The sequence below is a fragment of the Pinus tabuliformis genome, chromosome 4_2, assembly GCF_031772625.1.
Source record: "Pinus tabuliformis cultivar Carrire ecotype Pingquan chromosome 4_2, CPIR1, whole genome shotgun sequence".
In the NCBI taxonomy this organism is placed as follows: Eukaryota; Viridiplantae; Streptophyta; class Pinopsida; order Pinales; family Pinaceae; genus Pinus; species Pinus tabuliformis.
The window spans coordinates 652,230,517-652,243,404 of NC_142304.1; positions in this window are offsets into that span (position 1 = coordinate 652,230,517).

A 12,888-nucleotide genomic window follows, 5' to 3' on the forward strand; every position below is an offset into this window, starting at 1 on the left:
CAATATTATTGTTATGTAGGCTCTGATTATATTGTGACCCCTCAGACTCCTATATATAGAAAGGAGGTCTTGTCATTTGTATCATCCAATGTTTATTCATGTAATGTAAATGAGGCTTCCCCCTCGAAGAGCCTTATCTTGAAGTCACTGATCTACCTCTCCTTCAATTTTGCGAGTTGATTGCATAACATTTGGTTTATGAGCTTTATGAGGTCATATCAAGCAATCTATAGTTGATGCGCCTGAATTATTCAGTACATACTATGGAAAACATTTCATTGTCTGTACATTTTCTTGAGATTTATGAATTGTAGCCATGTTGAATCAAAAGGATAGTGAAGGAAAAGAGAGGCATATTTATTTTATGAGAACTACAAGGGCCAAAATTAAACTAATGTGCCATTGGTAAACAAGCATATGAAGTATACAAGGAAGTTAACAATTTTAGGCCCTATTTACTCAAAGCTCATATGACATTATTTTCACATCACCCAATAGTAAGAACACTACTCATACAAGAAGCTCTTGGTGAGAAAAGGGTTAACTAGAGTACCTATCTTCCAGAATATGACCAGAAAACAATTTCATACCATCAAGGGTCATAACCTATGGAAAATGACACTTGAATATAAGGACACTCTTGAACAAGATCTTTGTGGATGGGATCAAGAGATGAAAATGTAGAATATCAATCACATTCATTAATCCACGTCTACAACATCTTGATACACAAATCTATGACAATTTTTAGAGCATGGCACATTACCCTCGCAATTATCAAACAAAAAGAAAAAGGAAATTCCTTTAAAGGCTCTATATTATTAATTGGTCCATGGATTACTTTATCAGAAGCACCAAAATGGGTTCTTGCTAAGTTGACTTTAGCCGCAAGGTACAGAGAAATTCCTTAAGGACTTACACAATGGACTCGTAGGTGTCCACTATGCTAGAGACAACACAACACACAAAGTTATGAGGGTCAATTAATATTGGCCTACTATTTTTAAAGATTCACAGGTGTATCTTCGCAAGTTCTAAGCTTGTCAAAAATGTGTTAGTTACAATCAAAGTTCAACCAGCCCACTTCTCATAGTAGCAATTTGAGAACCATTCCAATAATGGGGCCATGATTTTATCGAATATATTTATCCACACCCATAAAAAAATCATGGATATATCCTTACAACAATGGATTACTTCACCTGTTGGTCATAGGAAATTCCTCTCAGGTAAGTAAATTACCACGAAGTCATTCACGTTTCACAACAGAACATCATAACTAGGTTTGTTGTTCTCACATCAGTTTTGTTCGATAAAGTAACTTACTTTTCATAATTAATACTTTATCAATTTGCATTAGAGAATGGGATTGTTTTAAATCACACATCTAATTATTATCCTTCAGGAAATGGTCTAGCTAAATCAATAGATAAAAACCTTATTCACATAATTACGAACACCATTTTCTCTTAACAGAAGAACTAACATACTTCTTTGCCTAATGCACTTTGGATTGACTGTGTGAATTCAAAGCGTTTCATAAAAACATCAACATGCTTTCTATTGTATGGTAAATAAGTTATCTTTCCCATGAACCTGTATCTCCCAGACTTGCATCTCTCCAAAGAGTCAAAAAGAAAACCTTCCCTACTAATTCAAAGAAGGATAAACACTTTACTCAAACTTAGGAATAGAGGCTCAAAGTCAAAGAACTATTTTCCGTACATCAAAAATGTGTAAAGTGTTGGCTTGATAGAAAACCAACATGGGAATAAAGCTTTGATTTGGGAAACATAGTTCTAAAATGGGATAAATCCCATGAATACAAAGTTAAACACACTAAGTTCGAGCCATTGCGGATTGGTCCATTCATGATCGAAGAGAGGCTCAGCCACAATGTCTTCAAGATGAAATTTGTGGATAGGAGGATTGACCCCGTTCCTGTAAATGGGTGATACCTTAAGCATTATTTCTAGTAGTAACTATGAGCTACACTTCCTCTACATATTTTTTTCATTTTTTTCTCTTAATTTTGTCATTTGTTTGTTTCTATGTAGTAATGTCTTTTCATGCCTTATTGTCGACCATTGTAAATAAATAATACCTATGTAAAGTGCATGGTGCAAAGACTTTGTAGTGTAGTCAAAGAGAAGTGTGACAACATAAAACCTTGGCTTTCTATTTCCCTCCTTCTCTATTTGGGAAAATTTCATAGGTTGATGTAAATGAAGATGTAAAATATGATTAATCCAATAGCATCACTTTGAGTGAACCTAGTAGATATGTGCTTATCCTAGTATCTAAAGATCTCAACTTGGTATATGTCTACTTGTGTGCTAGCACTCGTCAAATCTAGTAGAGATGGGGTAAGGGAAGAATCTAAAGTAAGTAAACTCATACCAAAGTTATTAAATACTTCTTTGAATGGGAAACATCATCTTCTCTCAATAAGACATGATCCCTCTTCTCCCATTGAAAATAATAAGTTCCATTGGATAATTATATTAAATAAATACATAAAGGGTGAATAAGATAAAGGCTTCGTAATAGGGTAGGTGAACTAATCAACTTCACTTGGGTACTTTCTAGGCTCACTGGAAGTGAAGAAACATGTGTGCTACTGAAGTGACTAAATCAGGGTACTGTCAAGGCTTGCTGGAAGTGGAGAAAAACTAGAGATGAAAAATTTGTACAGTTATTATCATAAACTTCCCATGCATATACCCTTTCCTAGATTGAATCATTTCTAATAAAGTGTATCTTTGTGTGAGTTCAACCAAGTAAAGAAAAGAGAAGATGTTATGTATGAATCATGGTTGAAAGGGGGATGTTGGGGCAATCAATTATTCATGAAGGTCTAAAGCTTAACTAAAATTTATTACTGGACAAAGAAGTTTAGGTTCCTCTAGTGTGTCGCCCAGTGTTTTTTCTGCTATAACACCCTCCAAAATTTCACTACCTCTAAATTTTGGAGCCTGCTTCATTATCAAATCAAGTGTCGCCTTGATCGTTGAGTGTTGTTTTCTGTCATTTTATATGTATTAAGTGTTTTTGAATGTTTTGAAATTTCATTGCATTCATTAGAACATCTATAGATGCATTTCATGGTCATAATACCTTTTTGTTGTAAAATGACAATTTCAGGTTGGAGTCACAAGCGCTTCATTGTTTACACCTTTAGAATACACATAAGTGACATTTTTATGTATATTTGTTATTGATCATGTTTTCTTAACTATTTTCTATGAGTTAGTATGTTTCGCACATGGTTTTATGTCTAAAACTCATATTTCTCACCCCTTGAGTGACCATCCACACTTCAACAAATTTCAGTTGGAAAACATGCCCATTATCATCTAAAGTGATCATCTAAAGCCTCGATGTTTTGGACAATGCCCTCAAAAATGACTAAGAATTCCTTGAGCACACTCCTTTGACTCAAGGAATTGCACCATCCTTGAGCACATTATCACACCCTAAACACCTTGAGTTAAATCCTTCCCTAATGTGCCATGCACCCTCATAAACTTCTTGAGTGCACCGATGCACTCCAAGGGCACAAAGCCCCAATCTTCATCCTTCAGGAGTGTGCATGTTACACAACATTTTGTCACTATCCATGTACTCTCTATTCCTTGATCCTGGAGGACTACTACAGTGAATCCTACATGCTTTCCATTCCTGAGGAAACTCCCATTGTGTCCCTCTTCATGAGAAGAACAATTCCCTTTTGCACCATTTCCCACAAATATTCTATTTTTCTGAGTTTACAATACTGGTGATAATGACCATTGTACTCCTTATGCTAATATGCAGGGATTAAAACTGTCCCTAGCACTGACTAGAGTGACTAAGCCTTGTTTCGGATGCACCGATCCTCTTTTGGAAAGTCTTTTAAATAAGAATCTGAAGTTTCCAGCTCCAGAAGCTTCATAACGGAAGTCTGGTAAATGGTTGAGCTGGATGGAGTCGAGGATGTTAGTTTGGGATCCTTTCCCCTATAAGGATGGAACTACCTCAGGAGATAATACCTTCTCCTGTGAGAATAGGAACCATCTCCCACCCATTCACGCTATATAAACCTCGATTTTTCCCAAGCACAAGCTAGCGTTAAAGTGGGTGCGCTAGTGGTAATTATGTTTGGAGTAAACAACAAGCCATTCATAGTTGTACTCTTTAGTTGTGTGTGAGGGAGAAGTTTGAATTTGGTTTAGTGTGAAGCCTAAAGGGAAGAGCCTTAAGACTATCATGGTTGAGGCCATCATTGAATACTAACGGAAGTGTGTGGAAACCTAGCTTTGTCGGAGGAGAACAACAACGTCAAGATAATGGTTGTAATCTCTTCTTGATTTAATATATATGAAACTATCGATTGATTTCCTACATAATGTGTCATCTCACATGTTTATGGATTTATATTTCTTGACTTTTTAAGTAGGTTGAATTACAATTTGTCTATTATCACGGTTGTTTTTTGTTGTTGTTTACTTGCTTCAATTGTTTGAAGAAGGAAATGGGAGATAGATGATGCAAGAAAGAAAGGTCATCACCAAACGGGATAAGTGTAGTAAGCGGTAGGCCCTCTTAATTGGTTCTAACCTAAGGAAATATTACATATAATGTCTTGTTAGCGGCTAGACCCGCTATCAAGCTAGAGGAATTGTTTGTGTCCGTACTCATAATTTTACTTCACAACAAATTGGCGACTCGACTGGGGACCCAATCCTTCAGTCTGTTTACTTGGAATTTCATGGTTTTGTGTGAACTTTTCTAGTTTTTCCATTTCCCTTAAGTTCTGTTTGCTTTCCTTTCCTTACTTCTATAGGTTTGAAATTCGTAGTAGCAAGTTTGGTCCTAACTTTAGATTTTTTTTTCTTTGCATCCTCGCTCACCGCATTTGATTCGGTGACAATCGCACCGACCCCCTTTTGGTGCTTGCTTTTAGTTAGGTAGTCGTGCCAATGCCTGTAAGTGAAGATTAGGGTTCACCCTAGATCTTGGCTATTGTGTTTTTCTCTCATGATTTTCACCCTCTAAGCTGTTTAGACCGTCTTATCCTTGACTAGAAAGTTGCTTTTCATTTGGTTTTTTTTTCTTGTTGATTTTCCATCTTTGTGCTTGATTTCTTGGGTCATTGGATGGTTAGTGGCACTATAGCATCTAGATTGTCATCCATTCAACTATTTATGAACTCAGTGATTCAATTTGTTGGTGAATTTACTTCCTAAATTTCATTTATGTTATTTCTACGGATTTGACCTCCATTACACGAGTTTGAAAAGTTTTCATTTTCTTGTCTAAACTATTATCACTTGGACTGAACCTCAGGCTGAAGGAAGGGAATGCCAGGGTAACCACAAACCACGCTTAGCCAAGTAGCTAGCCCTACTAGGGCAAGAGAGGGCTCTCTCTGTAAGAGTCTCAGCCAAGATTATTGGATCATGAAAATGATATTAGGCTAGGTATAGTAGCACAAGGTTTTAGTTGATTTTGAAGGGTTTTGTTGGATGAGGAGGAGCCAAACAGCTTAGGGCAAGGAAATTAGGTCAAAATTGCAGGGTTTTGATGGGGAAAGGTAAGCACAAGGCTCAACAGTCTAGGGTTTGATGGATGAGGTGAAAAGACAGGTGAGGAGCTAGAAAGAGCATGTAAACCACATGGAGTTTTCCTAAACTAAAACGTAGACTGTGAAATGTCTACCCAAAATAGAGCATAAAAGATATGGATTCAGCCTCTCATACTTGTATAAATTCACATAAAGGAAATAAAATGAAGAAATGGAGTCAAAAATACATTCTAACACATGAAAACATAAGAAAAAATGAACTAAACACCATACCACATGGATCCCAAAGAAATCGCTGAAACTTTTCATTAATCTCCTCCTAAAACTGATACAAAATGATGTCCACTCAAAGCATAAGCATCCATCTGAGTTCAAACATTTACAATGAGAAATAAGAAGAAGATATAGACATTGATTCAACCTCCACCCATCCTCAAGGGTCGAATTCCTAAGGATGAGGAACTAAACCATCAAAAACTAAACAAGAAGTTGATTCATTTATCCTCAAGATAATCTTTAATCTAATGAATCTACCTTCTAGTACTTATTATCCATCATATTTACATGCATAGTCACCATTTACATTAGTAAAACACCATCCATGAGAGGAACCCAAAATTACAGTCAAGGCATAGTGAAGTGGAAAACTAACACAATTTTTGTCCTATGCGCAATGCCCAAGCTCTATTCGCAACACTCTTTCTAGGGCCATTTTGGAGGCCTTCCTGGTGTCCATATTGAGCTAATGATAGCTCATTGGAAATATATTCAAGTTTTCTTTCCAGAAAATCTTGAATGTTTTCATTTAAAGCTCATTTGACCCTTCAAAAACAGATTCTCCGAAGACTGCTTTTGTGTGTCAAAAAAAGGGCAGCAAGGTCATTCTTTGATTGTTTTTTGACCTTTTGGTTGACCAGTTATGATCTAAAATATTAGAAAATGCTCAGGGTGCATTTACTCATCATTATGAATCCAAAAATTCTGACCATTTCCTCATTGTATGCCCCTAGGAAAAGCACAGTGCCACTGCCAAAATTTCTATGTCAAAATTTTCCAAATTCTTCAAATGGCAAAAATTATTCAAAAATTGCTCAAAATTTGTAGAGAACCTCACCATCAAGTGTCTTGATAAACCAAGTAAGCTTATCACCCTCATTTTTTCCTTTGAGTTCTTGTTTTATCCTTCTCTTCATTTGATTGACCGTTATGTTGCAAATCTTATTCCGGGTTATCTACAGGTGAGCCATGTGCCTGATGATTTCATTGACCCTGTGGGCCTTTTGTAGTAGTTTATCCAAATCCAAATTGACCTTGTCAAGCCAAGTTCCTATATCCTCCTCAATCTCCTTCACAAGTCTTTATTTTATAGTCAAGGTGGTCGGGGTTTCTTCCTCTTGTATTACTGACTTGCCTTTGTCACCTTGCCTCTTTGCTTTGAGAATTTACAGCTCCATACTTTTTGTGACTTAGTTTCTTATTCTCTTGCTCAAGGTATGAAATGATATACTTAGCTCTCACCAAGTTTTCCATCAGTGCTTGGATCAGTGCATCTCTTTCCCTTATAATTATATTTTCATTTGTTGCCTCATCTTGAGCCTCCAAGTCAACTATCTCAATGCCATGATGGACGTGTGGTTGTTCTGGTTCATCATCTTCTATAAAATTAAATTCCATTTCCTCTTCATCATTAAGTGTTTCCTCCAGCATCTTTTCTTTCCCTTTATGCACCTGCTACACATGTCGTACCTGTTGTGTTGATGAAGAAGGCAAAGCCCCTTCCACATATTGTGGAGCAAGCATTTGACTATGAGCTGATGAAGAAGGCAAGGTCCCTTCCACATCAAGTGGATTAAATACTTGCCTATCTTCTACAAACAACTTTCTAGCCCATCTCTAACATGTTTTGTAGGCTTATAGCTTCTCAACAACTCTTGTCTCCTTAGCCTTCTCACTTTTCATTGCTTTGGCACTGCTAGATGGCCTTTCTACTTCTTAGGGCATTGGTGGAGTAATCTGAGGACCATTGAATATGTCATTGGAAATGAATGTATCCTAGGAGATGTTGAGGAGGTTGAGATGATGTAGCATAATCATCTTAATCAAGGAATAGTGATAGATACTTCTAATTTGTTGGGGTTATGGCTTTTCTTGTACAATGTCGGTCATCTTCTCAGTGTTCCCGGATAAGAAATATGGGATGTTCAACATTTTCACTCTTGTGAAGTCCATAAGAAGCCTAATATGATATGTGTACAGTCTAGAAAACGTACCCTCACATGTAGAATACTTCATAATGAATCTCATCATAGGGGCATACTTGTCTTCAAGGAATCTGAAAGGAAAGGTCCTCTTCTCTTCATTCCTGTACCTGGATTTGATGTATGGCTCATAGTAGTGCTCATCCAAATCTTGTGCCTTATAGCATTTTTCCCCCATATTTGGAATCCTTGTAGCATCAAAAATGATGTAGGATGAAACTGTAAATGTCACCCCGGAAAGAGTTACCTTGTTATCACAACGATTGGCTACAAAAAGCCTGGTCAGCTCAGGATGATGTTGAACTATTTCCATCTACTCACAAAACTCATAACGTCCAAGATGTTTGGAACAAGTGACAGTCATATGAGAAACCTCTAAATATCTAATTTTTGATGGTTCATCATTGATAATTCTTCCTCCCTTATGTTCTTTACTCTGATGTTGAGGTTCATCTCCCAAACTTTCACTGCTACTATTTTCCTCCTCGTCATAATCTCTATCCTATTTGTCCGTGTTTGTCAAATTTTGAAGTTGTGTAACCCTAGAGATGGTAATCAAGGAATGAGTTATGGTGAATAGGGATAGCGGAGGGGAGATGAGCTTATGTAGTGTAGAATGGAATATATATGATATGAGAGTGAGAAGGAGGGTATTTTTCTTTGGTAGAGATTTTTTAGTAGATACGGTTTTAAGGATTTTGTTTTGGGGATTTAGGGTATAAGGGATTTGAGGGAATTATGGTATAAAGGATAGTTGGAGGGATTTGTTTGAGGGAATTAGAGTATAAGGGATAGGTGGAGGGATTTGTTTGAGGGAATTAGAGTATAATGGATAGGTGGAGGGATTTGTTTGAGGGAAATAGGGTATAAGGGATAGATGGAGGGATTTGTAGGCAACCTAGGGTTTGAAATTTTAAATAGCAAACGAACTTCAAAATCATGAACTTAATACCGTGAGGATAGTCCAAGGAGTGCACTTACTTGTTTAGAAGATCTAAGTGGAAAAAAGAAATTTGGATGATTGATAGGGTTGTTTTTATGCTTGTTGGGCCTATGTGCAACGCCTTGTACAGGTGCGCAGCGCTCCGGCTCTATTCGCAGCACTGTGTAAAATTGCACTAGCAAAATTTCCCTATGCACAGTGCTCTCTCCTCTATGCACAACGCCCTGTCTCCTATGTGTAGCACTCTGTCTCCTATGTGCAACGCCTTCTCCCTCTATGAGTGGTGCCTCTTCTTTTCATAGCCACCAATTGGCCTCAATTCCCCTCTCTCCTTTAATGCTATTCTTTCTCTTTGTCAAATGAAAGTGATGAATTTGGAAAAGGAACTTAACATCTTATATAGAGGTTGATTTTTATTTTTATTTAGGAAAACTAACATTCTAATGTTTTGGAACTTTTTCTTTCCTGCACATCTCTATTTAATACCTTTCTCTCTTTGTCTCTATTCAGGTGGATGATGCTTGGATTGAAATGATTTCTTCAATGGTTTCATTTTCATGCAGTAAGGAGAAATGTTTGGGGTAGCTGGGAACACTTATTACATAAAATGAATTTAATTACATAAAGAAATATAAATTGACTAAAAATACTTAGTTTTCATCTCAAAAACATGTTTTTGAGATGAAAATTAAATTAGTGACAAAAGATCTTTGTACAATCACCATGACTTACTAGCAATCACTCTTTGTTTATTGGTCATCCTCATACCTTTGTTGCCTTTTATTTACACTTCAAACCATGCTTTGGACCTTGGAAATGAACCCTAAGACCTAATGGAAAGACAACTACCTTGACACTAAAACCACAATTGAATACAACTTGAAGATGGGTCAACAAATGTACCTCATGAGGGAAGATTTGATTTTCAGAGAGGAAGACAAACATCACTAGATCATTTTGACATGACCTAATGGAATACTCCAAAAATTCAGCATGAGACACCTAAAATGAAAATGAAAAGAGAAGATTTGATCCCTGATGGAAGTATTCATATACTGACACTAACATAAACATCTCTTTTTTGGCATAGATCACATTGCTTGTCTTGTTTTTGGCAAAGTCGTTGTGTCATTAATTTGAAAGAGATTCTCTCTTTGTGTTTTTCATTTTCTTGGGAATCGATTGTGTCAAAAACTTTTTCATTGAAGTTTTTGATGAGAAATTGATTTCGTCATTTCATGAAATGTACAAAATTCTAGTTTGTTGCATCAATATGTTAAGGTAGTTAGCATCATTGAAGGCTAGGATTACATAGGACTGTTAGAGTGTACTCGTTAGGAAATTAGGAATTGGAATGTATTTTTCATTAGTTTATTTTCTCGAAAATTGAAGTAGTGAAAAATCATTTTTCTTTCGGTTTGTTGGTTGTTTTAATTGGATTGTTTTTTCTACCTTCTATAGTGTAGACAACTCATCGAATTGAAAGACTATTTTCTCATTTAGGTGCATTTAGGGTTTTTCGAGCCACATCGCCAAGTCCTGAAAAATGAGACATAATTCAACATAAAATTTAAAATGAACTCAATTAATCTAAGGCGCATTTGAAACATAACGATCACATCTGGAAGGTCTATGCTAGAGACATGTTCCGACGTCTTTAAACCTAGTAGTTGTTGTTAGCTTCGATAGTAGACAATGCTAGTCAGATTTGTGCTCCCCGTATCGTTGAGTATATAATGCGAGACCCCTCCAGGCTACAATCCTTTATCCATAGGAGATTGAGTTTGCCACCTTGAAAATGTGATACACCGAACATAGCATTTGGGGAGATTGCCTACTTGTACTTCTCAGTTTGCCGGGAGGTATTCTGCAGTTCACGGTTTCCTGGTAATCCCTTTTACCTAGATCATCCACAGTAGTCATTTGATCTTTTTGACTCATTAAACTTAAAAGATCATTCAAGTGCTTGTCCTTTCAAGCTTGTTTCCAATCGAAAGTGATAGAGTCATCTTTGTTTCTTTCTCGACTCTCAAACCATGAAAGAGCACCAATTTATTTATGCATCTTAAAAAATTGATTGTCCATGATCCTATCACATCTTGTTAGTCTTTTCTAGATCAAATCATGATTTTTCCCTAAACAAAATTTTAAAGCCCTGAAGTTTATCTCTCTTTTCCTGTTAACTAAGACAAGGTCATCGTGGCTGAACCATCTGGTTCACCTAGTTCTGCTTCCACTCCTCCATCTGAAAGATTGCCTGACGAACCTTTTCTTGAATTACCAGAGTCACCTGAGGACCTCGTTCTGATCATTCAACCTTTTTCATCACATCCTCCACCTACTTCGGATATTGGATCATCTGTTGATATCGGCACGGAATCTCAAGACAATCCCATCCAAACTCTTGAGAGTTCGTTGTAGGTTTTAACCCTGTACAGAAATTATCTGCATATGAATTCTAAAACACAGAAAATAAACAATGCGAGAGCATAACACATAAAACACATATACATAGAGATTTTCCCTTGTATCCCAAAACCGGGACTACCAGCTTGATGTTTCATTATGTTCCTTTCAATGTTACAATACATATTTATACATGCCGAAGCATCTAGTACAATGGACTGAAAACCATCGCGGCCAAAACCATGGACCGAAAACAATCACATCCAAAAACATGTGCAAAACTCATGCACAAAAAAATAGGTGGGTCTACCCAACCTAACATAGGTTCCAAAACCATCACCCCGGACCCTATAGAGTGGGGTTACCTGCACCCCTCGAACCCCCTATGACGCCCCTGCTACAGAATCGGCGCAATGAAGAGGGGGCTTTGCCCCCCCTCTAACCCTTGGTTAACTACGTGGGCTAGTTATGGAAAGCATATAACACAAGCCAACATTCTCCCACTTGTAGTTTTCTTTCCACAAGGGGCCACAAGGGAGTTTAGTCATTTATCTAGTCCTATAATGCCCATTGTTTCTCTACACCAAGAGAACTTCTTAGAGCTCATAGATTTTGTCAATGCATCTACAATATTCTTCAAAGTATCCACCTTTACCAGCAACACCTTTTTGTCTTCTATCATATCCCTCATAAAGTGATACTGAACATCAATGTGCTTTGTCTTTGAATCATATGCAGGGTTCTTTGCCATGAAAATTGCACTTTGGCTGTCACAGTTGATGAGCCCCAAAAATGGATAATTATATGGGCTCATTCAGCCTCCTAATTCAACTTAATCCACCATTCTCATTAGTTTATTGCATGCTTTTGATTATATTTATGCTAATAGAGTGAATTGGGTTAGTCATTATGCCAATAAGTCTAGTGGGTGCTTTCTGTAGTTTTTTGGTCAATTTTGAGACAAAATCAAAGGTTTTAATGAGCACTTGGTAGCCAAATTCGTGGAAGAAAAAGGGAGAGGATTTGTAGGAAGGTGTCCCCTTCACTTGTGGGCCCTTACTTCAAATTCTCCACCATCAGCTCGGAGTTCAAGGGCCACCACATCAATTACCACAAGGGCAGCTGAGCAAGGGCTAGTAAAGGTGTTGTTAACTACAAGTTTTGGCAGCCGAGTTCCTAAAGTTTAGGAGGGATGTTGGAGTCCTCAATTTGTATAAATAAGAAGGCTTAGGGACTCATTTCAGTTAGTCACTTTTTAGGCAGAAGTTAGCTAGTTTGTAGTTCGATTTTAGTCATTTTTCTAAGGAAGTAGGTTAGCTCTGCATTTCAGCGCATTTTCAAGCTTTTTCTTGTGGACAGTTTTTGGAATGTAACATTTCTTGAGCAATAAAAATGAATCCAGCTTTGCACCAGTGCTAATCTTTCTCAGGACGTTGTAGCTCTTGGGTTTGGGCCCAACCTAAGTGCCTAGTGCCTACTTTGTTTACTTTTATGTGTTTTTGCTGCATTTTGAGAATAAAATCTGCTATTTAGATTTAAATCTTGTTTTGTTATTTAGGTTGCTTTTGATGATTAAAAAGGATTTTCATGTTTAGATCAATTTTATAGGTTAATAACAGAGAATATCTTCAGAAAAGGCTATCATGCACCTCTGATCTCACCTCTCCCTTAGTGGGCCATGAGTTGGGACCAAGGTGTCCTTGCCGCCACCAAAA